The sequence below is a fragment of the Saccopteryx leptura genome, chromosome 7 (assembly GCF_036850995.1).
Source record: "Saccopteryx leptura isolate mSacLep1 chromosome 7, mSacLep1_pri_phased_curated, whole genome shotgun sequence".
NCBI classification, from domain to species: domain Eukaryota; kingdom Metazoa; phylum Chordata; class Mammalia; order Chiroptera; family Emballonuridae; genus Saccopteryx; species Saccopteryx leptura.
Genome location: NC_089509.1, coordinates 83,828,947 through 83,847,662, shown reverse-complemented (window position 1 = coordinate 83,847,662; position 18,716 = coordinate 83,828,947).

Sequence of the window (18,716 nt, the reverse complement as noted above, 5' to 3'; positions counted from 1 at the left end):
TGTAAAACTAGAAAACATGGGAGAAAATCTAGATGACCTTGAGTTTGTGATGGCTTTTTAGATACAACATCAAAATTGCTTCTTGGTGTTTTGGCTTAAGATCAAATATAGCTACAAACCAAAGACACAGTCCATGAGAAAAATAATTGATTAACTGGGCTTCATTAAAATTAAAAAATTCTGGCCTGACCGGGCGGTGGCGTAGTGGATAGAGCGTCGGAGTGGGATGCAGAAGACCCTGGTTCGAGACCCCAAGGTCACCAGCTTGAGTGAGGGCTCATCTGGTTTGAGCAAAAGCTCACCAGCTTGAGCCCAAGGTCGCTGGCTCAAGCAAGGGGTTACTCGGTCTGCTGAAGGCCCGCAGTGAAGGCACGTATGAGAAAGCAGTCAATGAACAATTAAGGTATTGCAACACACAACGAAAAACTAATGATTGATGCTTCTCATCTCTCCGTTCCTGTCTGTCCCTGACTATCCCTCTCTCTGACTTTCTGTCTCTGTAAAAAAAAAAAAAAAAATTCTGTTCTGAGAAAGTGTCAAGAGACTGAGAAAACAGCCAGGCCTATGGTGGTATAGTGGATAAAGCATCAACTTGAAATGCTGAGGTCACCAGTTCAAAACCCTGGGCTTGCCCACTCAAGGCGCATACAACAAGCAAGCGACAACTAAAGTGAATCAACTATGCATTGATACTTCTCACTCCCCCCACTCTCTCTTCTCTGTAAAACCAATAAAATCTAAAAAGAGAGGAGAGAATGAGAAAACAAACCACATACTAAGAGAAAGTATTTGCAAAATGCAGATCTGGCCTGACCTGTGGTGGCGCAGTGGATAAAGCATCGACCTGGAAATGCTGAGGTCGCCGGCTCAAAACCCTGGGCTTGCCTGGTCAAGGCACATATGGGAGTTGATGCTTCCAGCTCCTCCCCTCCTTCTCTCTCTCTGTCTCTCCTCTCTCTCTTTCCCTCTGTCTCTCCCTCTCCTCTCTAAAATGAAAAAAAAAAATGCAGGTCTGATAAAGAATGCTATCCAAAATATACAAAGAATTCTTAAAACTCAACAATAAGAAAATTAGCAATGCAATTTAGAAAAATGGATAAAGGCCTCAATAAACACCTCGCCAAAGAAGATATGATGCATATAGCAAATAAACATACTAAAAGATGCTTACTGTCATATGTCATTAGGGAATTGCAAATTAAAACAGCAATGAGATACCACACTAACACTTATTAGAATGGCTAAAATCCAAAACACTGACAGTATCAAATGCTGTCAGAGATTCGTGGAGCAACAGAAACACTCACTCATTGCTGGTAGGAGTGCAAAATGGCTCAAAAGCCTTGGAAGATAACTTGAGTTTCTTACCAAATTAACCATACTCTTAACCATAGAATCTAGTAACTATGCACTCAGGTATTTATCCAAATATGCTGAAAACTTATGTTCACACAAAACCTTGTGCACAGATGCTTTTAACAGTCTTATTCATAATTGCCAAACTTGGAAGCAACCAAGATGTCCTATAATAGGTGAATGAATAACTGTGGTATATCCAGACCATAGAATGTTAGTTTGTGCTAAAAAGAAATGAACTATCAAGCCATGAAAAGGCATGGAGAAACCTTAAATGCATATTACTAAGTAAAAGAAGCCAATGTAAATACACTACATACTGTATGATTCCAACTATATAACATTTTGGAAAAGGAAAATCTATGGAGACAGTAACCCCGAGGGGTTTGGAGAGGGAGCAGTGAATAGGGAGAGCACAGAGGACTTTTAGGTCAGTGAAACTATTCTGTATGATAGTATAATGATGGGTACATGTTACATATTTGTCAAAACCCATAGAATATATAACCCTAAGTGCGAACCCTAATATAACTTAGGGACTTTGGGTGATAATGATGTGTTAAGGTTCATCAATTGTAATAAATGCACCTTCTAGGGCCAGATAGTGGAAGAGATTATGTATGTCTGAGGGTAGAGAGTCTATGGGAACTCTACCTTCTGCCCAAGTTTTGCTATGAACCTAAGGATGCTATAAAAAATAAGGTCAATTTTTTTTTTAGTTATTAAGGTTCCCAGGTTTCAACTCAGAACCTTTATTGATTTCTTATGTTTAGTAGTATAATAAAATTAATTGTGGATGTGCCCCATATTGAAAAGAAAACATTGAAATAGTGTGAATAATTGTTTCTCATTAGTTCATCACAGCTATTGTAATTATGAGTGTTTTCTTTATACTCCTAACATCTTAGTAAAGTAATATAATTTCCTATATCACTAAATATATAATATATACTATACATGTATAATATACATTATATATTTATATGTTTTTTATAATTGTTGAAAACTTTTGTTTTCCCATAAATGGTAATCATATCAACATATTTTTATCTTCCCAAAACAATAAATAGTTTACAGCCTAGCTCACTCCATTTTTCTAAAAGAATTAGGGAATAATTGCATTTTTAATTAAGTTCAGAATTTAGTTGCTGCTCTTAAGAAAATAATATGTACCTGAATTGTATTACCTTTGGTTTTCCTAAAATGACAAAATCAAATCTAAGATTGCTTTAACATAGCCAAACTGAATATTATATAACTTTTTATAATTGATGTTAGTATGCAAGATGGGGTCTATATGATGGCCAATCATTTACATTTAATCTTTGAGTTCAAGGAAAAAAAGATACCAAAATTCTACATTAAATTTTAAAGTTAATCTGGTCCAAAGACCTCCTCTTAAAGTGTCTGTGGCTGTAACTATATAATGATATAACTTTCTCTTATATAAGCCTATGTATTTTATTTTATATATTTTAAAACATGATTCTGGCCCTGGCCGGTTGGCTCAGTGGTAGAGTGTTGGCCTGGCATGCAGTAGTCCTGGGTTCGATTCCCGGCCAGGGCACACAGGAGAAGCGCCCATCTGCTTCTCCACCCCTTCCCCTCTCCTTTCTCTCTGTCTCTCTCTTCCCCTCCCGCAGCCAAGGCTCCATTGGAGCAAAGTTGGCCCAGGCGCTGAGGATGGCTCTATGGCCTCTGCCTCAGGCGCTAGAATGCCTCTGGTTGCAACAGAGCAATGCCCTAGATGGACAGAGCATCGCCCCCTGGTGGGCATGCCAGGTGAATCCCAGTCAGGCGCATGCGGGAGTCTGACTGCTTCCCCGTTTCCAACTTCAGAAAAATAAATAAATAAACAAACAAACAAACAACATCAACAAAAATAGTTAACGTCTTAAAACTATTTATGAAGACTTCTGTTGTACCTTTAATAAATACATAGAAAAAGCAAAATATTTTTTAAAAATTAACTTCTATGTTAGAGTCACTTTATTTTACTTGTAGTATAAATACAAGGAAGAATGTCTTTAGCTACATTTTCCTAATTCTAATAGAGCTTTTGGTCTTCCCTTCTGGTTAAGGTTATTCAAACTAGATAAGCAGTGACACAGGAAAATGTTAATGAGCAGTACCAACCAGATATTGCAAATACAGTCACATTAAGTGTACACAACTTTCTAAAACAAGTATTATAACATGTAATTTTCTATTAAAAAATGCTAATTTAAAAAAATCAGAACCATGGAAGGACTATTTAAAAACAAACTTTTCAGTATTAGAAAGGTTCTTGTACTTCTATAAAGACTTAGAAACTCAACTTTTGACAGTAAAAGAATAAGTATAGATTTAACTTAAATATTATAACTAGCGCACAAATACTTATCTTCTTATATATTTAAACATATACAGCAGGTCCTCAAGTAGTGTCATTTGTTCAACATCATTTCATTATAATAATGAGAGGGGAAAATCCTGGCCAGGGCCACTGTCTGTGTGGAGTTTGCACATGCTCCCTATGTCTACATGGCTTTTCTCTGGATATTCTGGTTAACTCCCACATCCCAAAGATGTGCATATGAGGTGAACTGGCATGTCTGTGTTGTTCCAGTCTGAGTGAGTGTGGGTGTGAGGGCATCCTGCAATGGAAAGTCATCCTTTCCAGGGTGGGCTCTTACCTTGCACCCTGAGACACTCTGGCTACCTGTGATTCTGAACTGGGATGAGAGGATTGGAAAATCATTATCTTGTTTATATGAATCTTACTATATGTACAGCTTACACTCTTTTCAATATTTAATATTAGAAGTGTTTTGAGTCTTTATTTAAAAGTTTTGTGAGTATATATTTTGTAATTTTTTATGACCAGATATATGCCTTAAGAATTTTATTTATATCAATTAGCCTATGCTAAAATTTCTTATGTTATATGTTGTTTCACTTAAAGACACAGTTTCCAAGAACCCCTTTTTAAGTGAGGACTTACTGAATCCTAGTTAATTCTGTTTTTCGTAGTCTCAGAAGCATTAGTATCAACAACTTCCTAGTTTCTCTCAAGGTTTCTAATTAAACCTGTAATTTCTGGTTTTTACTTTTATTTAATCAAGATGAATTCAATATATTTGAGCTAGTAATATTTCCACAATATAGAGTATATATACTATATTGAATTTAACACATTTTATTAAGGTTTTCTTTCATAGAATTTCAGAAGTTCTCAGCCTGAAAATTTCTTTTTAGCCTAAGTTAAACCAGGAATCAACAAACTTTCTGTAAAATACCCTATAGTAAATATGTTAAGCTTTGCGGGCCTCACAGTCTCTATCTCAACTATTCAACATTACTACTGTAATGGAAAACAACAATAGATAAAATATAAACAATGAGTGTAACTGTGTTCTAGTAAAATTTTATTTACATAAACAGGTGATGGGCCAGATTTGGAGTATAGGCCATAGTTTGACTAACCTTGGGTTAGCCCATTGTCAGGTTCATGTACCCTCTTAAAGTATAATGTGAAATAGAGTATTTGCATATTTTAGATATTTATATATATTTACATTTTTAACCTAATAGTTAACCATATTAGTCCTTATCCTCTGGACTGCCTTAATATTTACATTTGCCATCAGTTCTTACCAGCCAAAATACTCATTTATTTGGTGAAAGTGTAGATAAAAATAATTTGAGATATTTATTAATTACTGTATAAGGATAGGTATTAGTTGATATAATAGCCTGAGTAATTTTTATACTTCTTTTATGGGGGGAAATCTATCTCATCACATGGGGCACATTTTATTTGCATATTAAGTTACCTGTTTCTAGTCTTTGAACACTTTTTCTTACATTCTGAGTTTGTCATTCCCTTTAAATGAACTTTTTATCTCCTTTTACCCACCTTTTATCTTTTCCCTTTAATCCTAGAATTCTTAGGATGAGCATCCTCATTTTTTATTTTTTTTTTTTATTTTTCTGAAGCTGGAAACAGGGAGAGACAGTCAGACAGACTCCCGCATGCGCCCGACCGGGATCCACCCGGCACGCCCACCAGGGGCGATGCTCTGCCCACCAGGGGGTGATGCTCTGCCCATCCTGGCGTCGCCATGTTGCGACCAGAGCCACTCTAGCGCCTGAGGCAGAGGCCACAGAGCCATCCCCAGCGCCAGGGCCATCTTTGCTCCAATGGAGCCTTGGCTGCGGGAGGGGAAGAGAGAGACAGAGAGGAAAACGCGGCAGAGGGGTGGAGAAGCAAATGGGCGCTTCTCCTGTGTGCCCTGGCCGGGAATCGAACCTGGGTCCTCCGCATGCTAGGCCGACGCTCTACCGCTGAGCCAACCGGCCAGGGCAGCATCCTCATTTTTACAACGGAAAATCCAATTCATTAAATCTTAATCCCTTTCAAAATTGTTTCGTAAACTTTGATGGATAACATCTTCACCGACTCCGAGAACACATGACAACAAGCAGTAGGATTTTGTTTTCCATGCTTTACTTATTTTTACTAAATATAGTTTAAAGTTATGTTTTGGACAGCCATAATGGAAGAGGATATGGGGTATCTTTTTCATTCCATATTAAATTATTGTTCCTTCATAAATGAGATCTATTCAAACTACTCAACTAAGATTTACTGCCAAGATCTGATGACTTATTAGCCAAATCCCAAGGATCTTGTCCTAGTCCTTTTTCTCTTAGATTCTCTTTAGTTCGATGCTGTCAGTTACCCTGTGCTCAAATTTTATTAACTGTCAGATGTGCCTCTCTTTTTTTGCACTCAGTTTGATCTTTCATTGTCTCTTGCAGAACTATTCCTTATTAGTCATGACATGATTCTCTTTGTCCTCTGGATTGTCTTCTAAAGGAGTTTTCCAGTTTTCTTCTGCATTTAGTAAGTGATTAATAGTGAATCTGACCCTAGTGCTTTGATTCTCTTCCTGATTTAACCCTAAACCTGGATATATGGTCACTACTGCCTTAAACTGAACATCATGAACACACAATTTCTTACCTTTTATTTTCAAGATCTTCCTTTTATAACTTAGTTGGTCATACTATCTTCTTTCTCCTCGAAAATTAAAACAATACCAGTGATTTTTCTGACCTCTTAATGCTCCATGGTCTGATGATACTGTTCTAGCATTTCCTTAGCTCACTATCTTGCTAAGAATAATATATTCTTTTCACTGCCAAATCCCTTTTCTAACATCTCTTATTGCCAGATTACTATATACTTCTTCATGACTTCTCTATCTTCAGTTTCCATCCTTTAGTCATGCATAAAATCTGAATTTAATTTTTTACCTAAAGTTAGTTTTTTTGCCTCTTATCCATCTCATCAACTTTTATCTACATCCTTACCAAATTCCTTATCATTAAATATTACATTCTTCTTTCACTTTCCTATGCTTAACAGCATAAATATATTATTTCCATTTTTCAACACTTGGCAACCTAAGTTATTCATATGCTACAACTTTGTATTTCTTTTCTTTGAGCTATAATGAAGCTGGCACTCTTATTCTCTCTGGGCACATTGAGCCTTCCATTAAGCAATTCCACATACATAATACAGTTTGACTTCACTTCTCTATTTTTCCTGAGAGGACTAAAACATATAACTAATAATCCATGAGTAGTTGACTAGGCATGAATAGCTGTATATCATCACTGCACATTTTTTTGTTTAACCAAGTATTTATTGAGTACCTACTGTACTGTATAGTAGCCAGTATTCTAGACACTGAGAATATGGCAGTGAACAACATTAAGTGATATTGGACAATATTGAACAGGCCGGAGAAATCCTAGGCCAGTCTATAAAGTTTAGCAAACTGAACAAGTTCAAACCTGTAGAGCCATGCGGTCCCCAATATGGTAACCATAAACCACATGAGACTAGTTAATTTTAATTTTAAATTAATTAAAATTAAATGAGAGTTAAAATTCAGTTCCCCAATTGCATCTAGCCACATTTCAAGTCCTAAATAGTGTCATGTGGCTACTGACTACCATATTTGACAGTATAGATAATAGAACCTTCCCATCAGCATAGAAAGTATCATACTATCAAACAGTACTGCTCTAGAGATCCTGGAACAAATATGGGAAATTTTGAGCCTATCTGAAATTTAAAATATGACATAGAACAGATTGGTTCACAAAATTAGGACCTGGCCTATGCCCAAAATCCCAACAAGCTAGTAGCAACTAGATTGTTTCTTTGACTCAAACTAATCTTAAAATACACACCAAAAAAATCTCAGGATGATACAGATACATGGACTTATTCTGTATTATATGGTATGCGTACCTATACGCCTGTCTTACCAATGCCAACTTGAAGGGTCATTTTGGGTTCTGGACAACTTTCTAAATAGCCTTCTGCCAAATTCTACTCCTCCTTTAAAAATCACCTAATGATGTCTTCAAAAATAGAAGGAATTTTATTAACAACTTATTTTTGTGTTGACCTGTTCCTCATTTTATACACTAAACATTTATAGTGTAACACTGGAAAAGAGATTGTCTAAAATAGATTGTAAGCTCTCAGAGAGCAGTGAGCAAGCCTTTCCTGAGTTCTGGCCCCTTCCCAATCTCTAGCCTCTCTATTCATAACACACCAATATAATTAGTGTCATATGTTCTGCAAGTATTTACTAAATGTTCATTGATATCCTACACTCATCTACTCTAATTTATACTTACTGTTTCCTATTCAGTCTTTCTAATCTATATATTTTTTTCTCTTTACTTAACAGACAGTGTGGAGCATTCATTATTAAGACAATTGGGCAGCCCTAGTCCAGCTCAGCTGATTTCTTGTCCAATGATCCTTGTGTGGCTGAGATCCAGCTTCAACGAACCAGCTAGAAGCTGCCCGTTGTGAAACTTAGGGTTAGTTAATAACTCACCATACTTATTTATTCCACTATATACTGTCTAAATTTGGTGAAATTTGCTTTTTCAACTGTTCTACAAATTTATTTAGGTAGATGTGGTATGTTGAATTTATAATGTGTTAATCTAACTGTACTGACATTTTCTACATGTTTTATCCATTCCATAAATAATAACCACAATGAAAATAGTGAGGTGTCTCTTATTTTCTTTGTATTATTTCTTCTCAACCTTTTACAAGTTATGTTTCATATTTGTTGCTATCTATTTTAATATTTAGGATAAGAGTTCTTTCTAATTCTAACAGAATTTTTAATACTTTCATGCCTTTTAGCATATAATATATTTAATCCTAATGATTCATTTCTACTGCTTTGCTATTTTGTTATTTAATATGCTCTGTGTGAATTTTAAAATTTGTTACTGGTACTTTTTATTTAATTTTGCTTCTGCCATGGTTTTCAAAATTGGAATAGCATTTATACTTTTTATAACATTTTCCAAATATTAGTAGTACCATTCAGATCAGTATTCTTGCCTTTTCATGTGATTATTATGACTGTATTAAAATTTTTCTCTAACATTTGAGATAATGCAGCCTTTCTATAACATAAACCATTTGGTATCAAATTTTATGTAATATGGATCATCAAATATAATTGTTTTGATAAAAGGAGGGCTCACCTCTGTCCATATCCCTTAACATTGACTGATATTCCGTTGTATTTCAGTGTTCTTTGAATGCGTTAATCTTTTGACCTCTTCTTGTTATGTTACCAATTTATTCAATTATATATATTATTATTAAAAGGACAATTAATTGTTTTTATAAAAAGCAAAACTACTTCTTACACCAAAGGAAAACTTTAAATTCTGCTTATAAAACCAAGTCTTACTATAAAAATTGGAAAACAGGTAGGGAAGAAAAGCCATTGTTCAAAAGTTACATACCAAATCATAAGTATTATCACTAAAAATTCTGTAGTAGTATAAAAAATCCTCCTTACATTCACTTGCAGTTCTTTCAGTGGCTTCCTAATTTGAGAAAAGGAGAGGAAAGCCATAAATATTGCCATTACCTAAATAAATCTACCTCTTCATTCTCCTAGTCCATCCCCAATGTCTTCTATGTGCAACAGCACCGGGACTAATAGAACATAGCTCGCCCCTCCGAGTTTTTCCTGGTCAATCAAATAGGGCATTTCTTTTAAAACTATAATGAACATGTTTACCAGTCAAATTTTCATGTGGCCTATTGGAATATATGCTAGCATACAAGGATCCCATATACACTAATTATTCTCAGGTTTGAAAACTGTAAATAGACTAATAAGTTACACAATGAAATTTCACAAGTTTTTGTTTTGTAAGTTATAATTACTAGCCTCTGGTGTCAGAGATCTTTTAGTAGCACTATCAGAGAGCAAAAATGTTAATGTTTTGATTTTCAAAATATTAAACATGATGCTAAACAAATCTTGGACTGTTAATAAAAATTAAATAAGAAACTTTGATAATAATTGATACCCAAATGTGTTGCTTCCACAAAGCTGTATAGATTGCATGTATAAACACATATAATATATATACATATACAGTTTCTTAGAATTTAGTTTTACTTCAAGAAGCTAGTCAAAACTGAAATTATTAATCTTAATACATGGAGAACATCTTCACCCTTCTTTGTGGCATAGCTTGGTAGCCCAAACATGTTACTTTTAAAAACAAACAGATTGGACGGATGAAAATTCTCCTTACATATACTAAGTAAAGCTTGTTTTATTTTTTCTTTTCTGTTGTATATCTTCTATAGATAAATTTGAAAGTAAGTCTTTATTTACTTAGTACCCATTTTGAAAGGCCAACCTGAAGACATCTGAAATTCATTCTGTGTTAGGTAATAATTTTGCAACCTGATTCCCAAAGTCGCTAATACAGTCAGGAATAGAAAGATGGTAGCATGTCAAAATATAAAAGCTCTTTGAATATTAAAACTAACTTCCTCTTTAAGCTGATTTCAGAAAAATAGCTTAGAAAAAGAATTATGATTTAGTTTATAACATTGCTTTATAAATGTCTGCCAATAATGGCAGTACAGTATTTTTAAACAAATTTATATAGCTTCCATATGTAGGAGTGTTTTTCCTGGATTTATGCAGACAGACTTGATATGAATTTCTTTATAGAAACCATAGCTAACTTACCTATAAACAAATTCCTTTGGTGTTTATCAGTCATAGCAAGTTCTGCTTTTTTTCTCCTTGTAATAATCAGAAAGTTCTTTACTTTCTTGATCTCTGCTCTAAATTCATATTATATGCAGAAATTATATATTTATCATTCAAATTAGGACACTTGAGAGTGGAAGAGGACACCAAAAATAATTAAAATAAATTTTGAAATATGTGCTATTGACCAACAAAGAAGTTTATCACATTAATAAACCTATATAATCATTCTATTCAAAGACTATTTTTCACAAATGAAACTAATAATACAATAGGCAGAAACCTACACTGTCCCAGGGAAATTGGGATGTAGGTTACCCTTTTAATATATTACAAAATTAATGTAACATTATACTGGGATCAAAAGGTATATTCTGAAAGGGATTAGCCATAAGAGACAGCCCTGAATTCTTGTATCATTTTAACCCTTGAAACTTTATGCTTTCTAGTTAACTAATGGAATTATGTTTAGGTATAAGCCTATTTGCCTATGTTATAAACATAAAATCATAGAATCATATAACTTAAGCACTATAGAGTCTACAACTATGAAATAATATTAAGATATTAGTCTTAAAATATTGACAACTTAGCCCTGTGTAGATAAATTTGCTCTATAATTGCTAGGTGTTGCTAAAGAAAAGCTTTGATTAACTTACTAAAGTTTGTTTAAAGTCTATGATAATATTCTTTATAAAAATTGTATTAACTTTTTGATGCTGATGAAAATCTTTTATAATATCATACTGTGACTATCACATTTTTGCTTACTATATTACTCAAAGGCAAGAATAACACTTTATATAGCACCTTTTAATTTATGAGCACTTCACATACATTATTTTATCCACTTAATATTTTTGTGAGATAATTAGGCAATGTTTTGTAAGAGAAATGAGACTTAGAAAAGAGAATTGCCCAATGATAATTCTAATTATAACTATTTCTAAACTGTATTTTGTATGCTGAATTCAGCCCTTTTTATATCTGATGAACACCTTGAATTATTACATGGTGGCTTTGCCACTCAACACTTAAGCTTCAGCAGTGCTGCTCTTTGTATAGACTTTCCTGTGGGAGAAACTATATAAATATAAATATAAATGTATATATGTACAGAAAAGAAAGACAGTTGCCCAATATGACAACTAAATGACAAAATGTCTAATCTAATCACTTAAGCATCTGGGAGTTTGGATCAGAAATTATTTCAATTCTAAAATAAACAAATTGTGATAAACATGAAATTGTTAAATCATGCTTTTATCAAATAACCTAAGTATGAACAGTTTCCTAACCAAAATAGTACAAACAGAATATTCTAGAATTTAGTGTAGATTGTTATCAAATTTTTCTTTAAAAGTATTGTACACTCAGCATTCTGGGAAATAAATATAAGAAGGAAGACAAAGTAAGAAAGGCCTTTTAATTTATCCAGAAAAACATTAATCCCTCTGATAGCAAAAGATAGCTATAGGTAGTGCCATCTATTCTTTATATTTGGGGAACATGGCATATTTCCACATTTTTGAAAACAAAGTCCACCAAAAAACCACATAAATGAAACTTTAGTTGCTTTTCTTCTTTCTATCAATTTTCCTGCTAGTAATTGCAATATACGCACTTATCAGTCTTTGTATAAACCCTCCATGTGGTGTTTGCTATTTTGGGAAAGGGTTATTGTAATGTAGTTGTTTTTTTACATCCCAATGACAAGTACCAAACTCATGCCACTTTTTATACTGACAAAATGAATGTGGTTTTAAGATAATTGGTTCATTAACAGAATTGCCTCCTGAAGTCTCCTTAGCTCAAAAATTGCAACAGTGCCTAAGGTTAAAGACAGCCCTGATGTCAGTGGAGTGAGTTTTCTCACATTGATTTTGATAATTATCTTTATTTCACAATAATTCATAAATGTTTCTTTTCTGGTTAGAAGATTGTTTCGTAACTTCACAGAGTATCCTGAAGTGATATGAATAAACTGTGCAATTGCACTATTTAAAACATTTTTTGCCCTAGAAACATCTAAGTCTGATAGTCCATAAAAAATTACCCATTGTTTTTATCAATTACTCCTGATAGTTACCTATTCTAGCATTGCAAGTTGTTTCATTATTCGTGGACATGCTCAGAGTCTTGGCAGAGCAATAGTGTCATGTACACAAATCATAGAAAGTTCAATGGTATATTATCAAATATCCCTCTTTAGAGAATTTATCTTGGACATTTTAGTTCATTTTTCTTAATTAAATGTAGGTTGCTAATTTTTAGAACAACTAGGACACTTGATATTAAATTTCTGTTGTCAGATTCAGGTTGGGCAATTGATCTGGCCTACATGCTTCTTCCAAAGTTCTATTCAACTTTTTAAAATAAACTCAGGCTCTACGATGCTTGTGTTCTTGAATCACCACGTTCAAACTCAAACCACTTAAAGCAGACACAGCAAATAATGAGATTTTCAGGCAAAAGGATTTGGTTAAACATTGATGCTCTAAAGTAGGCATTTAGTCATTATACACTGCTCACAAAAATTAGGGGATATTTCAAAATGAATATGAAGTGATAAAATATCCCCTAATTTTTGTGAGCAGTGTAGATGCCTCAGGTGAAATTTTCTTATTCGAGTGTCTTGAGCAAAGCAGTATTTCCAGCAATCCATAGGTTCAGCAGTGGATCAAATAAAAATCATTTGTTGGAACAGAGTCTGTTCATTGGATATTTTACTTAACAATAGGATAAAATACTACTCTGTTAACATGAAATTTTATTAATAAGTCCCTGATTTTCTCTGGATAGTTGCTTTCTCAACCATAGGATCTGACTCTAAATTTTGTATATCAGTAAGTACATAAATCTTCTTTTTAACAAATCTTGACCAAAGTTCAGGGATAGTACAGAGGAAGTCTATTTAGAAATACCATTAGATATAGCTATCCTCAGATCCTTTTTAGTGAGTCTTTTTATAGCCCTAGAATTCCTCCCTATCCAGCAGCAGGTTATAAGTTGCCTACTCTTCCTAATGGGAATTTCCTAAAGCATACCTTGTCCCCTCAGAATGCAGGCCCAGTTAATACTGTTCTTAAAATCTTTCCCTTGAGTAATTATAAAATTAGAACCATTTAAAATGTTTTAAAACCCTAATTTTCTTTAAATCTCTTAATAGGAACCAAGGTTACATTCTGTGAGAAGAAGCTTTTCTCAGCTTTCATCTGTAGGTTTGAAGCCTCGATATTCTCGAAGCCCACCCTGTCATTCTAGAAAAGATTTCAGAATAGAGAATTCAATTCTTATTCAATCCTTTCCCTACTGATTCCAGTCCATCATCTTTAACTACTTGGTCATGACTATAGTTCTCCTATTGATTCTGTTAAGTAGTCTTGGATAACTAGTTTATCCAATAATAGAAAACAACTAGCCTCTTGTGTGACCTGGTAACAAATATGAGGGTTTGGATGTGCTTAAGGTTAAATGTTTTTGCTTTTTTTGAGGAAATTAAAGAAATCTTAGCAGGCAAAACACTGGAGGTTCAGGATAAAATCATGGTTTCCTTTATTACTTCACACACACTTAAATAACAGACTTGTAATCTATAACAAACAGAACAAAGGGTATGTATAAAACTTGATAAAAATTTGGTCATCATCTGGCTGTCTTATCAACCAGATGTCAAAAACATGTAAACATAGCCATGGCATATACAGAATATACATAGCAACAGGCCACTTTTTTGTAATATGAAAATTTTTTTAAAACACTATCATATTAAGGAGATAATATGTAGAAGAGTCTAGCTTCTACATTATTTTGGTTTCACTGTGTTTAGGTTTGTGTATATTTTACCTATATTAAATGTTTTTGATAAAACATTTCAAACTCTAGGTTTACATTAGAAATTTTGATAGCCATTACTACATATAAAAATAATTTGTATATTTATGGAAATCTGTCATATTATTACCAATTATTTTTTACCAGTTACTATGGGCAAAATTGACACTATTCTTAAATATACTAAATTAGATACCTCCATATCTATTTCAGGCCCTCTTTTGTCATCCATATAAGGGTTCTTATAGCATCTTAGCAAGAATAGGCATTCACTGCATATATCATGTCAGATTCAACACATATTTCTCCCTTTAACACAGTGACACTGTCAATATTCCCTTTTATTTTCCATTCAGGTCTGTTTGTAAGATTATTTTATTCAGGCTATATCCAACAGCCTGTAAGAATGAGGACAGCTTTCAATTAAAATAACACACTTAATATCCTAATGTCTATCTATGCCAAAGGAAAAGAAACTCAGCAATGGTCCTGCTTCTACCAAATAGATGTTAATGCCTGTGCCCTAGCTACGTGTCTATCTTTAGAGAATGACTTGTTTAAAACTCTTGAGTTCAGACTTACCTAACTTAACATAATGAATATTTAAAACATCTACCTCTACAAACGTATCAATGGTGAATTTTGATGACTTGGTTGAACTTGGCTAGTGCCCTGGGTCTTACTACTCTCAATGTTAAGCAACAAGTTTTCACCATTTTTCCTTTGTTTCTGTCAGAGATAAGATTGACTTTCTAATTTTTATGCTGAGGTAGACATAGTTGTGCATTTATACTGGTTTTTGTGCCCCAGAACTTGTAACTCCACTTTTAGATGGTCTCCATGGATTATGGAAAAAGGAAGAAACCCTAACATATTCTCCTTAGGCTAGAAAACTTTAAATACATCTGTTACATCCAAAATGGTTTATTTAAAACTTGTTAGAATTATCTACCTTGTAAAGACTGACTTAATGTGTACATTTTAACAAGACAAAACTTGCTACTTTGAAGATCAATTATTAACTAATAGTTTTATACTAGGACAATGTCATAATGAATATTAAAAATATTTCCTTTATATTTAGTAAAAAAATACTCCTTCCAAATCCAAAAATGGTGTGGAAACTCAACCATCAGCTTTCATGCAGTTAACCATACATATTTTCAATAATTCATTTTATTTTAATAGTTTTCTCCTATAATACTGATATAGGCTTTTTACATGTTGTAACTTGATTTATTTAAATGTGTTCCAGTAATAAGTTATAAAAGAAACTAAACTCAGAACTAAAAAGTTTTGCTTTCTAAAAATGTAGGGAGTTTCCACAAAATAAGTTTTATAGAACTCTAGTTAAATGTAGTAATTTCAATAACCAAAATTGAAGATTTTTTACTTTGAGAAAGCCTTTATAAATTCCTTTAGTGATTTTAAGGTAATCAAAAAATTTCATATTTATAATACATACATCAGTGTAATTCTACTAGTGAGTCATAATCTGCCATGCAAAAAATACTAAAGAAAGAGGCCATCATGCCTTGTTAACTGTGGGACTGTGTAGCTTCAATTTAAAAGAGTTGTGGTGAAATTATTTAAAACATGGAATTAAGATATAGATGTTCTTGACCTTCCAAATTAGCAGGGTCTCTAATACCTTTTATAAAATACAATTTAGATGCTAGCTAAGAGTTTTATATAAACCTAGGTTTTATCACACTTCTCCAAGGTATAGCTTATGTCTAATGTAATAGCTACATTTTATAAAACATAAAATATGACTGTATTTTTTATGCAGTTCATAAAGTTTCTAATTTTAGGAAATTAGAACATGTTTTGATAGTCATATTTATGATTATATTTTACCAGGAATTATCCAGTATGCTGCATTTTAGCTAATGGGGTGGTATTTGCTTTGGTAATAACTGGTGTCAAAATGTATTTATCCTGGTTTCTGCAGGCTTGTTATGAAAGATGTCATAAGAATACAGTAATAAATGTTCAGTAAATTCATAGAATTTAAATTGTTAGTAAATAGATGATTTTTAATAAGTTCATTTGTATTAAAACTGTATGTATGAAATGAAAAAGTTTCAGTCTTTGTAAACTAATAAAATTCTCTGGCCATGTTACTATGATAGTTAATTCAACTAAAACTTTTGAATATTGATGTTTTCATGTATGGAGAATAAACGTATATTTTAAGTTATCAGTTAGTACAATGTTATTTCAAAATACTTAGCTTCATGAATATGATAAAATACTTTCACTTAGAGGAGAACTGTTGGAGCCAAGAATTTGGAACACTGTTCTGAAAATAAGAAACAGAATAATCTTAAGGAAAGTTAGAGACTAGAGTTATTAAATTTTTTTAAATTTTACATCTACAAACATAAGTAGGATTAGGATAATAAAGGAAACTATTAAAAGCAAAAGAGAAATATATTTTTGATAAAGGTAAGACTTTTCTAAGCTTCTATTTTGGCAGTCATCTGTTTCATAATCTAGTGATCCAGTGCTTCATCTTAAAACACTCATATTTCAATTAAGGCTTCTTAGGCTTTTCATCTTCAGGGCTTTAGATCTGATTATGCAACTTCCTCCTCTCCACAATACAGTGTCCTCGGTATATAAACTCACTGATTGTGGTTTTGGTGCTAAGGGTGGTGCTGAAGCTCTGGCATTGAGACAAGTTTGAGTCTAGACTCTTCCTGTTTTACAAGCTGTATAACCTTAGTCAAGTTACTTAATCTCTCTATGCCTCACTTTTTCATCAGTTAAACAGAAAGAATACTTCACAGAAAAATAAATGAGAGAACACATAAAAGGAACATAGAACTCTTGGTTCTCTCCCTTCACCTTCGCTTATTACTGAATAACAATTAGAAAATTTAGCAAAATTATGGCCATCATATTCTCCCTTTTAAATCCATAGAGAGGATTTACTGAAGATATAGTATATTCACTGACATTTCTATTCAAAAACCAAGTTATTATTTTCACAGAAGTATGCATGGAAAGAGTTTTAGTCACAATCTTGCCTGCTATAAGATTTTTTTTCACACTTAATGATAGTACACTTGGTAGTGAGCAATGAACTGCTAATATATAGTTTGTTATATTTTTACTTTCTCATTGTACACTATCTCTGAACTCATGAGGCTTTTTTTTTTTTTTGCAGACTTGAACATTTGTCATTTTCAATTCTAGCTTTAGCTTTTTATATGTTAAGACTGCATTATTAGATTGTATAAGTTCATAATCCTTAAAGCTTTTTGGCATTATTATTTTTATATCATCTTACTTTAGTAATGATTTTCTCTTCAATATAAATTGTCTACTATTAATATTATACCAGCTCTTTTGGTTAATATATGTCTGTGTTTTCTTTTTTTTTTTAAGAGAAAGGGAGATAGACTCCTGCATGCACACCAACCAGGATCCACCTGGCAGCCCCCATCTGGGGCTGATGCTAAAATCAGCCAAGCTCTCCTCAGCACCTGAGGCTGACACTCAAATCAGTCGTGCCACTGGCTGCGGGAGAGAAAGAGAGAGAGAGAGAAGGGGAGAGGGAGGTGGAGAGAAGCAGATGGTCACTTCTTGTGTGTGCGCTGACCGATGATTGAACCCAGGACATCCGCACACCGGGCTGATGCTTTATGCACTGAGCAAACTGGCCAGGGACTAGCTAGTGTTTCTTCACGTTGTATTTTCTGTTATGCTTAAGTTTATACCTTTTAACTACAGATAGCTAACTTTTTAAATTTAAGCTTGAACATTGCTGTCTTCTAACATTCTATTATGTTTCAACTACTAATACATTTGTATTTATTTATGTCATCTTATTATAGGTTTTCTTTTATCAGATTTTTTTATTTTTCTTTGCCTTTTTTCCTCCTGTATTCTGTTGTATTGAGTTTTCTTTAACATTTCTTTTCATGTGGTTTGAAAGAAATATCTATTTCTATTATTTTAATGTTAACCTAAAATGTGTAACATGTTTAACTTTGTTTTTAATGTTTATAGCTTTTAATCCAATAGACGCTTATAGACTAGTTCAAAGGAAGCTAAATTACTAAAACTATCTTATTTAATGTGTTCCAAAGCAATATTACCCTTTTAAAAATATTGTAATCAGGCCTGACCAGGTGGTGGTGCAGTGGATAGAGTGTAGGACTGGGATGCAGAGGGCCCAAGTTTGAAACCCCAAGGTCACCAGCTTGAGTGCGGGCTCATCTGGTTTGAGCAAGGCTCACCAGCTTGAGCCCAAGGTCGCTGGCTTGAGTAAGGGGTCACTCGGTCTGCTGTAGCCCCCGGTCAAGGCACATATGGGAAAGCAATCAATGAACAACTAAGGTGCCACAGTGAAGAACTGATGCTTCTCATCTCTCTCCGTTCCTGTCTCTG